Raw genomic sequence first — 16,257 nt, 5'->3', positions numbered from 1 at the left:
ACCCATCCAAATAAAAATAAGTTCTTCGCATCAATGTGCTTAAAGCAAGATTAAACCACTCTAAAATCTACTTTCTCACCTTATTTCATACAATATTCCAATGATATAATGTGGTTTTGACACCTTGTCAAATTAGGTGTCATGCCTAAGAGCATTCAAGCTGATTATAACAACAAATTTAAGATCTAGGTAGGTGTTGACTTTAGATCAGTGGTCTCAATAGTGGGGTAAAATAAAGAACAAAACAAAGAATTGGGACTGAATCTGGTGGTCTTAAAAGTGGATAAGCGAGGTGGTCTTAATTCTGGATCATGTAACCATTGACATAAAGAACAGAAAATTCCGTACTTTTAAAAAATGGTCTCAATAGAGGGGTGGTCTTAATTCCGGGGTGGTCTTAAGTAGGGATTCTACTGTATATACTTACATACTCCCAAACATCAATCAAACATATACAGTAACAATAACGAAATTTGATATAAAAGGCGTGGCTTAATCTATCGACTTGCTTAATACAGTGGCAATGAAAATAAATCTCTAGTCTGGTACCATGCATACACTTACTATATCACCGGAAACATAGAAAAGGGAAGATAATCCAGGTAAAATTAACCAAGTAAGTTGGGCGCTCAAATACTGGACCTTATCAGTGTTAACAGTTTTATGTAAATTGGCTTACTTGTTGTCCAATTGCTACACTGAGATAATACATAGTCACTGGCACAAAAGAACACATGGTTATGTTTGTGATACTGTTTGTGAGCATTTTACCTAGCAATGTGTGGCTCAATGTTCCGCTACGAAAAACCGGAAAGGTCACTCAGAAAGTCACAATTTACTTAATGAAGAGCAAGCAGGTGTTCGTAAACAATATAACATGTATTTTCTTTGAAATAATTAATCGAATTTTACTTAAATTCTAAGAAAAAACTTTATTTTGTTTCCGTAGACTAAAGAAAAGTGTTCAATTCCATAAACGGAACGCATCTCTGGTACAAAATTTTGTTGCTTAATATTGACGGTAAATGTTTAAAAATTATATGTTATATGTATGATAAAGACATGCCATGTCTTACAGTTAATAATGAATTGTCGGATTTATTAGTAGACATACTGGTGTCCGTCAAGGTGAAAATTTGTCACCAATATTGTTTTCTATATACTTAAATGATTTACCTCAGTTTCTGTCTTCCAATATAGGACTGACTAATCTGTCTAGAGCATTAGTCTATTGTCCTATTGACGATACTGCTGATGTTTTCCAAAAGTTATACATGTACATGGTATTAGGTTTGTGAAATTGTTTGCATCTACAAAATACCTTTCAAACACACTGGTCCCAAGAAGGATACAAGAACCTTTCAAAAAACACTGGATCCCGAAAAGTATACAAGAACCTTTCAAAAACTCTGGATCCCAAGAAACTTTCAAAAACAATGGATCCCAAGAAGGATAAAAGAACGTTTCAAAAACACTGGATCTCAAGATTGATACAATAACCTTTCAAAAACACTGCATCCCAAGTAGGATACAAAAAACCTTTCCAAACACTGGATCTGAAGAAGCTTTCAAAAACACTGGATCCCATTTACCTGTTATTATATGCTGATAACACCATTTTATTTGCAGAAAGCAAATTAGATCTTTAAAATGGCCTTTAATGTCATGTGTGATTATTGTAAGTTGGGAGATCGGAATGTCATTGAAGATGAGATTTGTTCACGTAAGCCTAAAAACCTGAATCTTAACTTTACTTACAATGGTAAGCAGTTAGAAACTGTAGCTGGTTTTGCATACTAAGGTGTATTATTTTACTTTTGTTCTGTAAACTCATACCTTAATCTGAGAATGTCTACACCCAATTGTATGATATATGGTGAAACAGGACTATGTACAGACTCAATCAAACCGTGTTGCAATTTTCATGTAATTTTGTTGTAATTAATGCTTCCGAGGGATCACTTTGTTTCCAGATTTTTGCCCTTTAGAACTGCAGGTTAAAGCAAGAATATTGTGTTACTAGAGTAAGTTAATAACTTCAAAAATAATAAAATATGTAAAATATTGTATAGTACAGTTCCCTCTTTACATGCTAATAATGCTATGATCTCTCCTTGGATCTCATTTGTTAGAAATACTCTTGAGGAGTGTACATCATCAAGCTTTTTTGATAGTCAACAAATTGTAATTTTAATATCTTAAAGCTATTTTGAAAAATGATTTACAAGACCAGTTACAGAATCAGAAAAGTACCATAGCTGAATCTCCTAAATGTTTGATTTATCTTAAGTATAACAAAAAAAATGTATTGAGGAATATTTAGATATGTTACCTTTTAATCTTTGTAAAATACTTTGTTAGATCAGAACTATGAACAACCTATTACCAATTGAAAAGATTGATATTTACAAATTGAAAGAAACCAAAGAACATGTCATTTATGCCACAAAACAATATCTTGTGGATGAATTTCATGACTTGTTAGAATGTTGGTTTTTTTTAATTCTATTCGTATAAAGTTTATTGATTCAAAATTCTCAATTTATCCTAACATTTATAAATTAGAATCTTTAATGAATAGCTCTGACCACTTAACTTTATTAAAACTTGCATTATTTTGCAAAATTATTATTTAAAATTCAAATAACTTATTCTCCTGTATGGCATGATTTTCTCAACCTGTTATGTTACCTCGGTATGGTTGTATTAACATATAAATAATCTAGACATATTAAGTCTATACATAAATCGAATATCTTTATGTGTTATTCAAAATGTTCTCATTCATTATATAAGCATGTGTATATTTGTTTTATTAATCACTTTTGAATAACTGTTCACTATCAAATGTTGCTGACCTTTCATAACCTTATGCATATTATATGCTTTGGTTTTGAATAAGACCTGACTCTGAAAGCTGGTGAAATATTAATAAGTTTGGTCATATAAGCTTAACATACATGCTTTACATACTGTCAATCTTAATATATGACGTGAAGTAAACACAGTGTAAAATTATAACTACATCTTTGTATGGGCCATTGAATAAAGAATGCACGGCCATTAGGCATGCAGGTAATGTGGAAAAGGAGAAATGAAATAAGTAGTGTATATAAATTCTATTTTGTAATTGTTTAAACCACCACAGTGCACTTAGTTTAGGACACGGCAAGTATAGGTATGGATAAAAACGGTGTTAAGAATAGAAGGAAAGGTGACATTGAGTTTGACAATGGTCAATTGGACCTAAATGGTATGTTGTACAGTGTAGAACAGATTCCACCCTGGTACCTCTGTGTGCTGCTTGGATTTCAGGTACTTGAACATGTATATATTTTTAATAAGAAACACCCCCCCCCCCCCCCAAAAAAAAAAAAAATAAATAAATAAATAAATAATAACAATAAATAGATTTTAAAAAAATACATCTATATTACCTATATAGCACCTGCATGCGCGGATCCAGATGTAAGGGGGTGGTTTGGGACACATTACTTACCTGATATTTGGTTAGTAGATTTGGATATAAACATACGTTTTTAAAAATCACGCAAAACCTTGTGTAATTTAAGTCAGCATTTTTTTCTCATGAATGATTGGTATCTAAGTTGTTTTCGGTTAATGGTAAAGGAAGAGTATATATGTTATTGACGGGTAATTGTGGGTCAATTTGTATAGTATTAAAGTGTTAGATTTTCAGCTGTGCAAATGTTCGGACCTATACGGTTTTGTTGCTTTAATATTGCATTTACGTATAAAGTGAGATTTTTAAAGTGGTATGTTGATATACGAAACTTGAATGTAATGCCGCTCATACTTAAAAATGAAATGACATATATTTTCTTTGGCCAAGGGCCGTCTAAAATCAGTCCGACTTGTTTTAAAGTTTACAGGGAAGAACTGAACTGAAGAATTTTCATTGGTCATTTTAAAATTAAAAACTATCATTTGATAATCTCATTGGCCATTCTAAAAGGAAATGTAAATGAGAGTTCTTGCAATTAAAAAATAAAATGTGAAAGTTCTAAAATGAAATGTACTGTATAGTTCTTTAATTTTCTAGTTAATTTTAGTTCTTTAATTTTCTAGTTAAATTAATAGATCTAAGTTCTGCTTAACCATATACTTCCGCAAAACATTTACACTGTGTTTACATCTCATTACATTTTCTAGTGAATATTTCATTTAACATAACAACCTTGTAAGTTTATTTCACACAAGAACTTACTGAGTTAAAAATTTGTCCGAAATAAGGAAGCCTTTCAAAAATGTTCACGATCCTGTCCATGCACATGAAAATATCGAAAAACACACCAAAAAATCCGAACTTATCAGGTACCCTCACTTTCTTTTCTTAGCTACAAGAAAATATTATGTCATTTTATGCAAGCATTACTAACATTTCTATATGTATCAATAACTTAGAAATAACCCGTTTTACTTCGGCGTAAGTTTACCCGTTTTACTTCGGCCGAGTATCTTTTTAAAGATACCTCTTGTTAAGTGTCATGTTTATAAGAGCATGACAGAAAAACTTGTTTTACAAGTTTTTAATTACTGCTGAAAATAACCAAATTTTGTTGCAACTTGTCATTTAAACCAATTAGATAAAATGCATCCATGATTTAAGCAAAGTAATGTACATGATAACATCTGTTTGTTTAGTGAATATAAGTGGTTAATTTTGCAACGTGGAAATTATATGCGATTTTGAGAATAATAATCATTCGTAAATATTTGGTCGCGCAAAAATCATTCTCTTTAGGGAGACTATCTTCTGCTATTTGAAAACACGTTTTCATACAGCATCTTACATGAATAAGTTTAACTGTTCAGGTACTGAGATTGATTTTTTCATTGCTTGTTTGTTTTTAGTTTGGTCTTAACAAATCACAAATGTTTTAATGAAACAATATATGTGGTAATAACACAATTGGTTATTCATATAACAAAACAATATTTCAAATTATGACAAATAAATGTGTGATCAGATCCTATGTATATTTCAAACAATTATATAAATGATTAAAGGTATTAATCAGCTGAATAGAACGATAACAATAACGGTATATTCTTAACATGTACATTCTTAATTAAAACATTAATGATAAAAAAATGACAAAAAATAGAATTCAAATCATATTTCCGCAAATATTTCCGCACACAAAAGTTTTCTTTTTTTGACATTCGCAAAAATTTTTGTGACGCTTAAATATGCACTTACACAGTATACATCACTCTTTTTTTTCTTGTAATTTCTGAAACCGGCACTTTATTCATATTATGCAAAGTCATGACTGATGTTATTTCGTTATACTTTATTTCATTTAGCGTTAAATGTAAGGCCAAAAATTTAAATATTATCTTACTACAAGAATCTAAAAAAAATATACAAAAAATTCAATGCCAATCAAAGAAAATATTATTGTTTTGGACTCGATAGTGAGTTTGTCAATAAGAAAATATGTGTATAAGCCTCATGTTTTTGCGCAGGAAATTTATCAATTTTGATGTATATTGAATAAAGCTTTACTCTGCATACACAAATTCCTTTTTAAATTTCATTTCATTTAATTTAGACATGAATAATGTGTTTGTTTTGAAAAATAATACATAGCTACCCTTCCCAAACTGGCATGAGTGGCGGAGGGGAAAAATATATATTTTTAAGGCCTGCCTTATGTATGACTACGGCAATATATATTGTATCAAACTATAGAAACATGTAAATCCAGATACATATAGATGCAATATTTTAACAAAGTTGAAGAAAATAACTGTACTTCCATACATTAGTTTTAAATAAGCTACCAACAAAAAAACTAAATAGAACCATCATGGATTAATAAACTAATTATTGACGTGATAATATCAAGATGTGAAACTTTTTAAAAGTACCATTCAAAAGAATGCAATTTTTAGATTCAAATAATGGTTTGGAATAAAAACAGATGTTTTCATAAACTATAAAACATTATCGTGTTAAAAGGAATTTTGAAGCCATGTGATAGAAAAAAAAATTTAAATGACGGAAAATTAAATATTTCTTGTAAAAGTTTATCATGGTTTAAACCTTAAAATCAAGTAAAACAAAATTCGCAGTTGGACTCTTTTTTTCTCTTGTTAATAAAAGTTTTAATCATTTAATCAGTATTTTGATATCAGAAACGAGCTATGTTCTAGGAGTTCAGAGACGATTGGTGAAAGTTTTAAGTCTTTCTTCAAAAAAAAAATCCTAACGTTTCGTATAATCAGAAGTAAAACTGCCAATACTTTTTTCCCCAGATTTCTACTAATGGACATTAATAGTTTGTACAGTATATACATTTCATAAAGGTCAATGGTGCTGAATAGTAGTTTTGTTCTTGATGATCAAGGGGAGATCATTTTATGATAATTGTGCCGAACGCCTGTGATCATAATCATTTGATAGTGTTTGACATGTAATTTTTTTTTTACTTTAATATCATATGCACATATGTTTTTGAAATTACTCACAATGTTTGTATCTGAAAGTGCGTCTTTATTGTAGCACTATTTGACGGCATTTGGTCCTATAATTGCGGTTCCTATAGTTCTACGGGAATATTTATGCATGGACGATGATACAGTGGGACTCGGGGAGCTTATTGGAACTATTTTCTTTGTAGCAGGTGTTGCGACATTGCTACAGACGACAATTGGTGTGAGGTAATTTAAATTAAATTAAGACAGCTTATGTTTTTAGACAGATTCTGTAATACATGTATGTGTCGGTTGTATATGTCAAAGCTTTACTTAAGCAGACCCATTGTTATGGATTTATTTACATTACATTGTCATTAAAAATTAAAGCTATTCATTTAAGATTTACCACTTCGTGTTAAGGAATATCAAATTTAGTGAAATCGTGAATATTTATTTAACATGCTATTTATAGATTGCCCATAGTACAGGGAGCAACACTTAGTTTTGTTGCACCGGCTGTTGCTCTTTTACTTCAACCACAATGGAAATGTCCGTACACAGAGGCAAGAAAAACAAGTGAGTTATTTCCCATTTTAAAATCTAATGATTATCTAAAAGACTGAGTTGGTGAATTATATTTCATTTTAATGCATGCTATACTATCACAGTTTGATAAATCTATACAAATGAGTAAACAGCTAGATATATGCTGATATAATTTAAAAATGTTAATTTGGCATCAAAATCTCCACCTACTCAAACACTGTCGTTAAAACAATAGGCTATATTATCGTTATCTTCTGTAAGATATATCATTGTCGTATTGAAATCCCTACAAGTCACGTCACATCTATGACATTCTCTGAGACTACATGTCAATTAGAAACAATTACTATCACTAACAATCTTCTACTTTAAGAGCATTTTTAGGTGCACCCATATCTTTTTATTAAAAATAGTCACTCAATTCATGTTAGATGACCTTCACTTTGCTTCCTTTAAAAATTATCTCCTATTTTTTGGAACGATTCCGGGGCAACGAAAAATGCAATGGATGTTTTTTTTAAGGGTAGATAAAATTTAAAGAAAAAAAAATCCTTTTTGGGGGGGGCTTTTTACAGGGGGTTCGAAATAACAAAACACGTTTAAAAACAAACCGAAAATAACAAAAAAAGGTTTAATACCCGAAAATATATTTCCTCTAACATTAAACCCGTCTAAAAAAATAAAATTTGGCATTGTTCCTTTAAAATATTTTACTAAGACTAAATAGGATCATAACTTGAATTATCGTGCATTATGTTTGCTTTAAATATGGAGTAGGGAGTGTTGTTTAATGAAGTTATATATATTCAAGAAAAAGGGTAGAGGTATATATATATATGGTGTGTCTTTTTTGTGTTTCAGATGGAAGTTTGGTCAATTTTACATCACTAGGCTTACCAGAAATAGGTAGTGACGGTCATAGAGAAATCTGGATGTTACGACTTAGAGAGGTGGGTGTAATACACTGTGTATTCGACTATTTAATATCACCAGCAAGGACAATGAAATCAGCAAATAAAACATAGTAAAATGATTCCATACGATTTATAATTTCTAAACCCACAAAACATTTCCAAAAGGTAAGAAATCAAACTTAAATACGATTAAAAAAACATACATATACATCTTTAACAGTGAGTCATATGGTCATTTGCCTCTCACCGCTGAATCAAAAGTCGTGTGGGATAATTTAAGTAGTTGGTTATCTGCGGAGAATTTAATGTATATATTCAGAAAAGCCGGTTTGGTGGATCAAACGCCGATATATTACAAGAAAATGTGATGAAATCGGCGTACAACAGGGGGAAAAACAACTAATATTTGTAAATACGTAGTATTGTAGACCTGTTATAATATTTAATGCTTTAATAACAAATAAGATTAATTTTTGTTACAGATACAAGGAGCTGTTATGGTTTGGCGTCAGGTTTAAAGATAATTTTGTAAAAGGGGTCAGTGGGTTTAAAAATGGGTGTAAAACTAAGATTTGTAGGAAACCTTTTTGGTTTTGTTACTCCCCTATAACTCTCATTGGATTGTCACTTTTTACTGCAGCTTCAACTAAATCCGCCGAGCAATGGTGGATTGCCCTCTTGTAAGTATACGTGTGTTTCAAGTTTTGTACATGTATATAACCTTTAACCTATTGCATTTGCGTAATTGATTAGTCCTGCTTTGAATTTATTATTCGGGATATAGATATTAACAAGTATTAGCAATATCCAAAAAAATTCAAGGAATCACCGTTCAGTCAGGTAGTCATTTTTGTTGAAATAGACTCATTCCTGGACAATAGAACTTATGTTTCTTCTTTTAAAAGAAATATTTCAAATATTATGCCGGCTCGCCACGGCGAGCCGGTATTACGGTAGGATTTTACTGAAAGAAACAACCTAAAAAACTCCCGAAGCCATCCAAAAATTTAATCGACACTTGGCTTCCAGCTTTCTACAAAAATTTAAATCTATTCAGGGCTAGGATCCAAAATTATTTAGCCAATCAAATTTAATCTTACATAGCGTCAAAAAAACCTTCAATTTTCACGCCATTTTTAAAAAATCAGCAAGTATTGTTTTGAGCGCAAAGATAGTAATGATGATTAAAATGTTTGTCTTTATGAAATTCTTTTCAAAATCATATTTACTGTTTCTGATTTAGCGATTTCACCTGTTTTTCTCGTAGTAAGTTTTCGTTTTTTTGGTTAATTAACATAAAGTGTAATCTGGTTCTGTGCATTTTTATTTTTCCCTTTTTTTCCGGTCATTTTATCCTTTCCGGTATTTAGTGTATGTATTTACTGGCCGGGATCCGGGACGCCCGGGAATCCGGGAATCGTATAAGATAATGGAGGAAAAAACCTAATGAACTATATTTGTGTTGATTGTTGTCGTAATGAAAGGCCATTAAACGTTAATTTTTTTATTGTATATAATGAACGTTAAATTAATTTAACTTAGAATATTAGATATATTTAGAGCTATTTATTAACAAACTTAAAATGCGGAAATCACAATACTTATAATTATATGCCTAATTAATTGGAAAAATCAAAGACTATTTTCTTGAATTGGTCAAATTCCGGGATCCCTATATGTTTAAAACGATCCAGCTTTTCTGAAAACTATATACTTGAACTGGCCAATCCGTGAGATCTATTTACATTTTAATACGATCCCGGCTTTTCTGAAAACTATATTCTTGAAACTGGTCAATTCCCGGGATCCCTATATGTTTTAATAGGATCCCGGCTTATCTGAAAAGCATCTTCTTAGACTGGTCAATTTCCGGGATCCCTATATTTTTTTAATAGGATCCCGGCTTTTCTGGCTGAATTGATTGACAACTTGTGTTTACTTTAGGACTTGTGCCTCTCATTCCAATACTAAATAACATACATGTATTACAACTTAATTTTGTATAAAGAGACATCTTTATGAAATCTACCTATCTAACATTTTGTGGTCAAGGTCAACTGGCCATATAGTAAATGTGCATAGACATAGGTTCTTCATTCTATCTGTTTACATGCACCTTCATTTATACTCATACTCATCTTGTTTAAACTGAGAGAACTTTATATGTCACTTTCAGTCAATGAGTTTAAGATTTTGAATTTACTGGCCCGAATTCCAGTTTTGAATTTATTCTAGTAAATAATTAACAACATTTTCTTAAATTTACACTGGCCTGAACTTATATACACTGGCCATCGGGCACCGGGCCAGTGTTGACTTCACTTTTATTTTGATGTTCGCTGAAGTCTCTTCAGCTAACAGAACTGTCATTTTTACATTTAAACACACCCCTTGAAAAAAAATTACGAAGCGAGTCGCTACTAGCTTTTTTAAAAGCTAACCTTGTTTACCCTACAGTAGCCTACACAGTGTTTCGGGGTTCTTTTACATCAATTCTATAAATAGGTAACCCTACAAAAACATGGCGGATGACGTGCCCCTTAGGCGCCCCTTTTTGAGATCTCTCTGTTATTGGCTTAAGACAGGCGGTGTATGGCTAGAAATGGTCAAATCTATCCAATGCATTGTTAATAAGTGTTATATTTATTATATCTATTACATTTATATGATAAAATCTATCTTTTACTGTCCATTTATTATATAATTTTAGGACAATGTTTCTGGTGACACTGTTCAGTCAGTTTATGAGGAAAATAAAAATCCCTTGTATAACCGGATTCGAGGACAAGAAATGTAAAACACAGAAGCTACCGATCTTCGATCTATTTCCGGTTTGTAATACATGTCGGATGAGTTTTATAAGTTGAATAAACATATTTTTTTTTTCACTTTTGGGATATTGTAAAAAATACTAATAAACACATTAAAAGTGGTATCGTAACAACTGAACAAAGACAACTTTAAAATCTCCGCCATTTACCCATTACGTGAATAACATTATGAAATATGCGGTTCGATCTCTTAGAAATATATAATATCACCTAGTTGAGGCAGGGTCTTTCAAAAAGAAATTCTATTTGAAAGACCCTGGTTGAGGCATTCATATAATTGACTAACCTTACAATATAATGTAACATGTATATATAAATTATTCAAAAATATATATCACATATTGTGAACTTTCAGGTAATACTAGCTATATATGATTAAAGCATGGGTTATTGGTGAACTTTCAGGTATAACTAGCTATATATGTTTAACATGAGTTATTTGTGAACTTTCAGGTATTACTAGCTATGATTATAGCATGGGTTATTTGTGAAATTCTTACAGCGAGCAATGTCCTCACAGACAATCCCGAAGGGTGGGGTTATAACGCACGAACAGATACAAAAATATATGTTCTACGGCAGTCTGAATGGTTTCGTTTCCCTTATCCAGGTAAACATTTTATATGACTGCCGATATAATCAGATATAATGATAATTCCTGTACATGATTTAGAAACGTACTGATTGACCCTAAACATGCTGGCACAAAAAGTGATTGGTCTAGCCACCAGTATAGAGCCAGACCAGCTTCCACATCTTGCAATCTGACCAGACTTGATACTGTTGTGGCTCATTATTACATGTAGATGTATTTTGACATTGAATCCGTTTAATTTCAACTAGATCATTGCAGGGCAAATCCTTTATAGGAAATTCAGCAGATGAAGGGCTAAAACTTTATTTTAAGCTTTTTAACCCACTAAAATAATCTTTAAACACTAGGACAATGGGGAATGCCTACTGTTAGTGCGGCAGGAGTGTTTGGAATAATCGCAGCTGTAATAGCCTCCATAATAGAATCTGTCGGAGATTACTACGCATGCGCAAGGATTTCCGGGGCTCCCCCGCCCCCAACACATGCTATAAATAGAGGTATTGGTATGGAAGGAATTGGTTGTTTGATAGCTGGTGCTGTGGGGACAGGAAACGGCACAACTTCATACAGTGCAAACATTGGAATAATTGGCCTGACGAAGGTAAAACCTGATAAAATAAAACAATGACAAATCCGTTTTATCATATGATGAAAGAGGGGATTTTTCTATCCTATAGTTAGAACCGTTTTCAAGATAAAAAAAACAACCCACATTTATTTCATAAGGTGGAGCGAAAGCCAAGTCGTTAAGTTGTCTATCACTCGGTTCAGTATTTATAGGGTCCCTACTAGAGAGTCCTCGAATGTTTTCCAGTAGACGACTCGAGGGTTATTCAACTAAGCTTCAAATGATTGTTGACTATGCACACATAATATATATTATCGGGAAGAAATAAGTAGCGTTTTATGAACGTATATTTGTTTTGTAATTTTTGTGAAGAAGACTAAATTTCGAAAGTTAAGAAAAACGTTTGTTTTCATTGAACTGATTATATATTATCATATAAGCTTCTGGTATCTTTATAGACACATTACGTCTCAGAAACTAATACATGTGTCCTTCATTAGAAAAGACAAACATGAGATTTAAAACGTTTAAATAATGGTTTTAAAGCATGATAGATACTTAATAAAAAGTTTTTGAGAAATAAAAATAATATTATTTCTTGGGTATATTGGTCCTTTCAAAACATGTATTAATTGATATTTTATACGCTATCTGCTTGTGCAGAGTTTGTATCCATTTTGACTTTTGTTAACTTGATAGGTTGGAAGTCGGCGGGTAGTTCAAGTTGGAGGTATCATTATGATTATTCTTGGATGTCTGGGAAAGTTCGGCGCTCTCTTTGCGACGATGCCTGACCCGGTTGTCGGCGGCATGTTCATGATAACATTTGGTATGCCCTAGAATATGTTATAACTATCTAAATTATCTGTACTTGATGTTGATTATTTTTTACTGCGAATTAGAAATTATTCATAAAATCTTAACATTTAACACCCTAGACTCGAAAGTGATTAGCCATTGCTGCAAGTATAAAGTCAGACCAACCTACACTGTTGGTAAAATCTAGCTCATCTTTCTAACTTTAATTGTGATTGAAATCCCTTAAAATTTAAATGAATCGTTTCAAATGCAAAGCAAGAAGAAAAAACCCTAGAATTTAATATTACAACATATACAAATATTAAATTAGTAAATTGTGAGCTGATTATTTGCATTGGTGCAGCTTTATTTATGTATGTAGACTTGTTATTTAGTTCTTCTTTGGCAAGATGAAATACATTCTTTTTCTCTGATAAATTAATCTTGATTTTTATTGTAGGAATGATAACATCTGTTGGTTTGTCTAATTTACATTACGTTGATTTAAACTCTTCAAGAAATTTGTTTGTCCTCGGTGTGTCACTGTTCTTTGGTTTTAGTATGCCTAACTGGATTTCTTCACATCGAGATGCTATCCAGACAGGTGAGGTTATATATGTATCCGCAAAGACGGATATATATGGGTATATTTTAGTGCATAAAAGCCCCCCACCCCACCCCACCCACCCCCCCCCCCCACCCCCCCATAAAAAGAGAGAAATAAATAAAGAAGAAAGAAAAAAGATTGGAAATGAATAACGATAAAATATAATGACAATTTTATAAATATAGACTTATTAGACATACATGTACGTAACTTACCACAAATGTCTTTCCATCAATATTTTTGAACGATTTCCAGATTTAGAACTTAGAAATAGATAGATTTGTGTTGATTTAAAGAGAAGGTCAAGACATTCAAACAGTAAAAAAGTTGACAAGGTACATAAAACAGTTTGACTGGGTACTTGAAAAAAAATATCCAGTTGTAAAATTTCTAGGAGTGGTCAACACCTACAACATCGAATTACCCCATCCCTACCGCTGTGGTTCGAATCTCTTCAAGAACTTTGGATTCTTTCATGTGTGAGGAATATATCTAGCAATCTGGTGGAAGGTTGGTAATTCTACTTTGCAAGTTCGTGTCTGAAATAATGCAAAAAGGGTCACTTGAGGTCATTTATAACGAGTAAACTGGAAACTCGCCATATGACCTTTTATGTGTCCGTGTCGTTATGAATCCAACCGATAAAAATAATACATAAATAATAAAAAAAATAACGTAAATACATATATAATTGCATTTTATTTTCGTACAGTCAAGACAATGATAACAAAAATGTTTTTCTTATATATATTTATATGTTATATTACTTTACATAACAGGAAATGACGTAGCAGATCAGGTGTTGACAGTTCTACTCAGCACAAGCATGTTTGTAGGTGGAACCATGGGCTTTATCCTCGATAATACAATACCCGGTAAATCACTTTTTTAAAAGAAAAAATAACCCCTGTTTTGATCCCCGTGCTATAATATGCCTTTTAGGTTTTTCGTATATGTCTATCTTATTTGGCGGAGAGACCTGCGTAACAAACGGATGTGCATTATGCTGTTTGTTCTTTAATTCAGAACCGATTTGGCTTATTTATTATAACGTTGATACGGGTTGTGATTTGTCAGTTTCCTTGACCAATCTTTAAAAATTTAATCAACCTTTTTAAGTATTTATCAAAATCATAACAAAATCTTATAGCAAAATCTAAATTTGCTTTCGTCTTTCCTCTGCACATAAAGAAGCTGAACTTGAGTTTAAAGAAGTCCTCAATGTCAATACAAAACTAATTTCTTTTTAACTTTAGGTACAGATGAAGAGCGGGGAATAAAGAAATGGCGGAACGAGAATTCAGACAATTCTGCTGATTTACCAGGGCTAGAAATATATGACTTTCCACTCGTTCAGGAACGTTTTAACAAAATCCGTTTGTTCAGATACATTCCGTTCTGTCCCTCGTTTATGAAATCAAATTCGGACCCTGAGAAAGTTGGAGGCAATCACGACGTTGGCAATGACAATAAAGCGACGGTCGGAAAGCATGCCGACTTTGACAAATCCACTACGAGTTCGTCAAATCAAACTATCGATACACAACTATAAGGGGATCGGATGTTGTAGCTTATAAAAATGTTACATGTTGACAATACAATGCTTCATTTTCTGCACTTTTATATTCTACTTTTTTATTTTATCAATAAATGCCTTCTAGCAATGTTCTCTTGTATAATTATATGGATCAAATACAGATAGAAATGTTTTATCAAAATAACAGTTAAACCGGTTTTCTTAGAAGTATTTAACTTTCACTAAGTGTGACACAACTTCATGTAAAACAGCTGTCCAAAAAAATTAGTAATCTTCATGCACATTGGCCATGATCATTATATTAAGCTTCATAACGGCAGTTTTGTGTCCTTTTTCATATCACCCTTTAATAAACTTTTAAAAAACGTTAATCAATATTTGGAAGTTGGTATATCTACAGTTCTACTAAAACTGGTAACTTTACACTGTAAACAAATACCTATCACTGATTAGTTACTTGTAACAAACACCCAAACACCCAGTGTCTTTATTTTCCATTCGTAAATAGAGACATACATCCAGTATACTAGGTTCAACAATCTCAAACTTTATAAAACAGTTGTTTCAGCAACATATTATTTGAACACACAAATTATAACATAAATATAATAACTTTAAAATATTTTATTTTATCATGAATGATCGGTGAAACATGTCATGGAAAAAGTGTAACAATTGAAAACAAAACTAAGATAATAACAATAAATAAAGTCCTTTATGAAGTAGATATTGTTTTATATTAAAAAATTGTGCAGATATTTTGATATAAAACAAAATGAAGTAACAAATATCAGTCAAACAAAACATGTATGACTAATGTAAAACTTTGAAACATATTTATTTTATTAGACTTGTCTCACAGACCTCTCAAGAAGCAAGTTTGAACGATTTTTTTTTGTATGCTCTGACCATAATATTTTTATGTTCTGTAATTTCTTCAGAATAGCTATGTGACTGTTTCATTGTAAACATGTTAGACAATTTTAATACATAGAGAACAAGGTATATAAATAAAAAGTGCATGTATAACATAACATCATTTCAGAAGATGTACATGTTCAGTAGGTAATTCATTATTTGTAGTACATAATTTCAGCAGGTATTTTTGTTGGGTTTTATGCCGAACCAACACAATATAGGTCATCATGGTGCGACATTCCAGCTTTACTGCTGGAGGAAGAACATCTATGCATTACTTCAGGCACGAATGGGAGAATGATTAGAACCACCAAAGTTCTGTAAGCTAGCAGGATAGCTTGCTCACAAAATTCCCTGTCAGAATTCGAACCCACAGTGATGACAGGGAAGTGGTAATTTAACCAGGTTATGTATGCACTGAATTATATATTAGAAGTACATAATTTCAGCAAGCATTACATTATTTTAAGAAGTAAAATTTTACTCATACTTATTT

At 31.8% G+C, this 16,257-nt stretch overlaps 1 pseudogene; it reads left to right on the top strand.

Annotated features, from left to right (window-relative positions):
* Window positions 1-3,077: 3,077 nt before the first annotated feature.
* LOC132722312 (solute carrier family 23 member 1-like) lies at window positions 3,078-14,970 on the top strand (annotated as a pseudogene).
* Window positions 14,971-16,257: the final 1,287 nt, after the last annotated feature.

Source organism: Ruditapes philippinarum, unplaced genomic scaffold (genome assembly GCF_026571515.1).
Source record: "Ruditapes philippinarum isolate M1 unplaced genomic scaffold, ASM2657151v2 ctg1297_1_1_1_1, whole genome shotgun sequence".
Lineage (NCBI taxonomy): Eukaryota > Metazoa > Mollusca > Bivalvia > Venerida > Veneridae > Ruditapes > Ruditapes philippinarum.
Note: the sequence above shows the minus strand (reverse complement) of the source record. Positions and strands in the feature narration are given on the sequence as shown.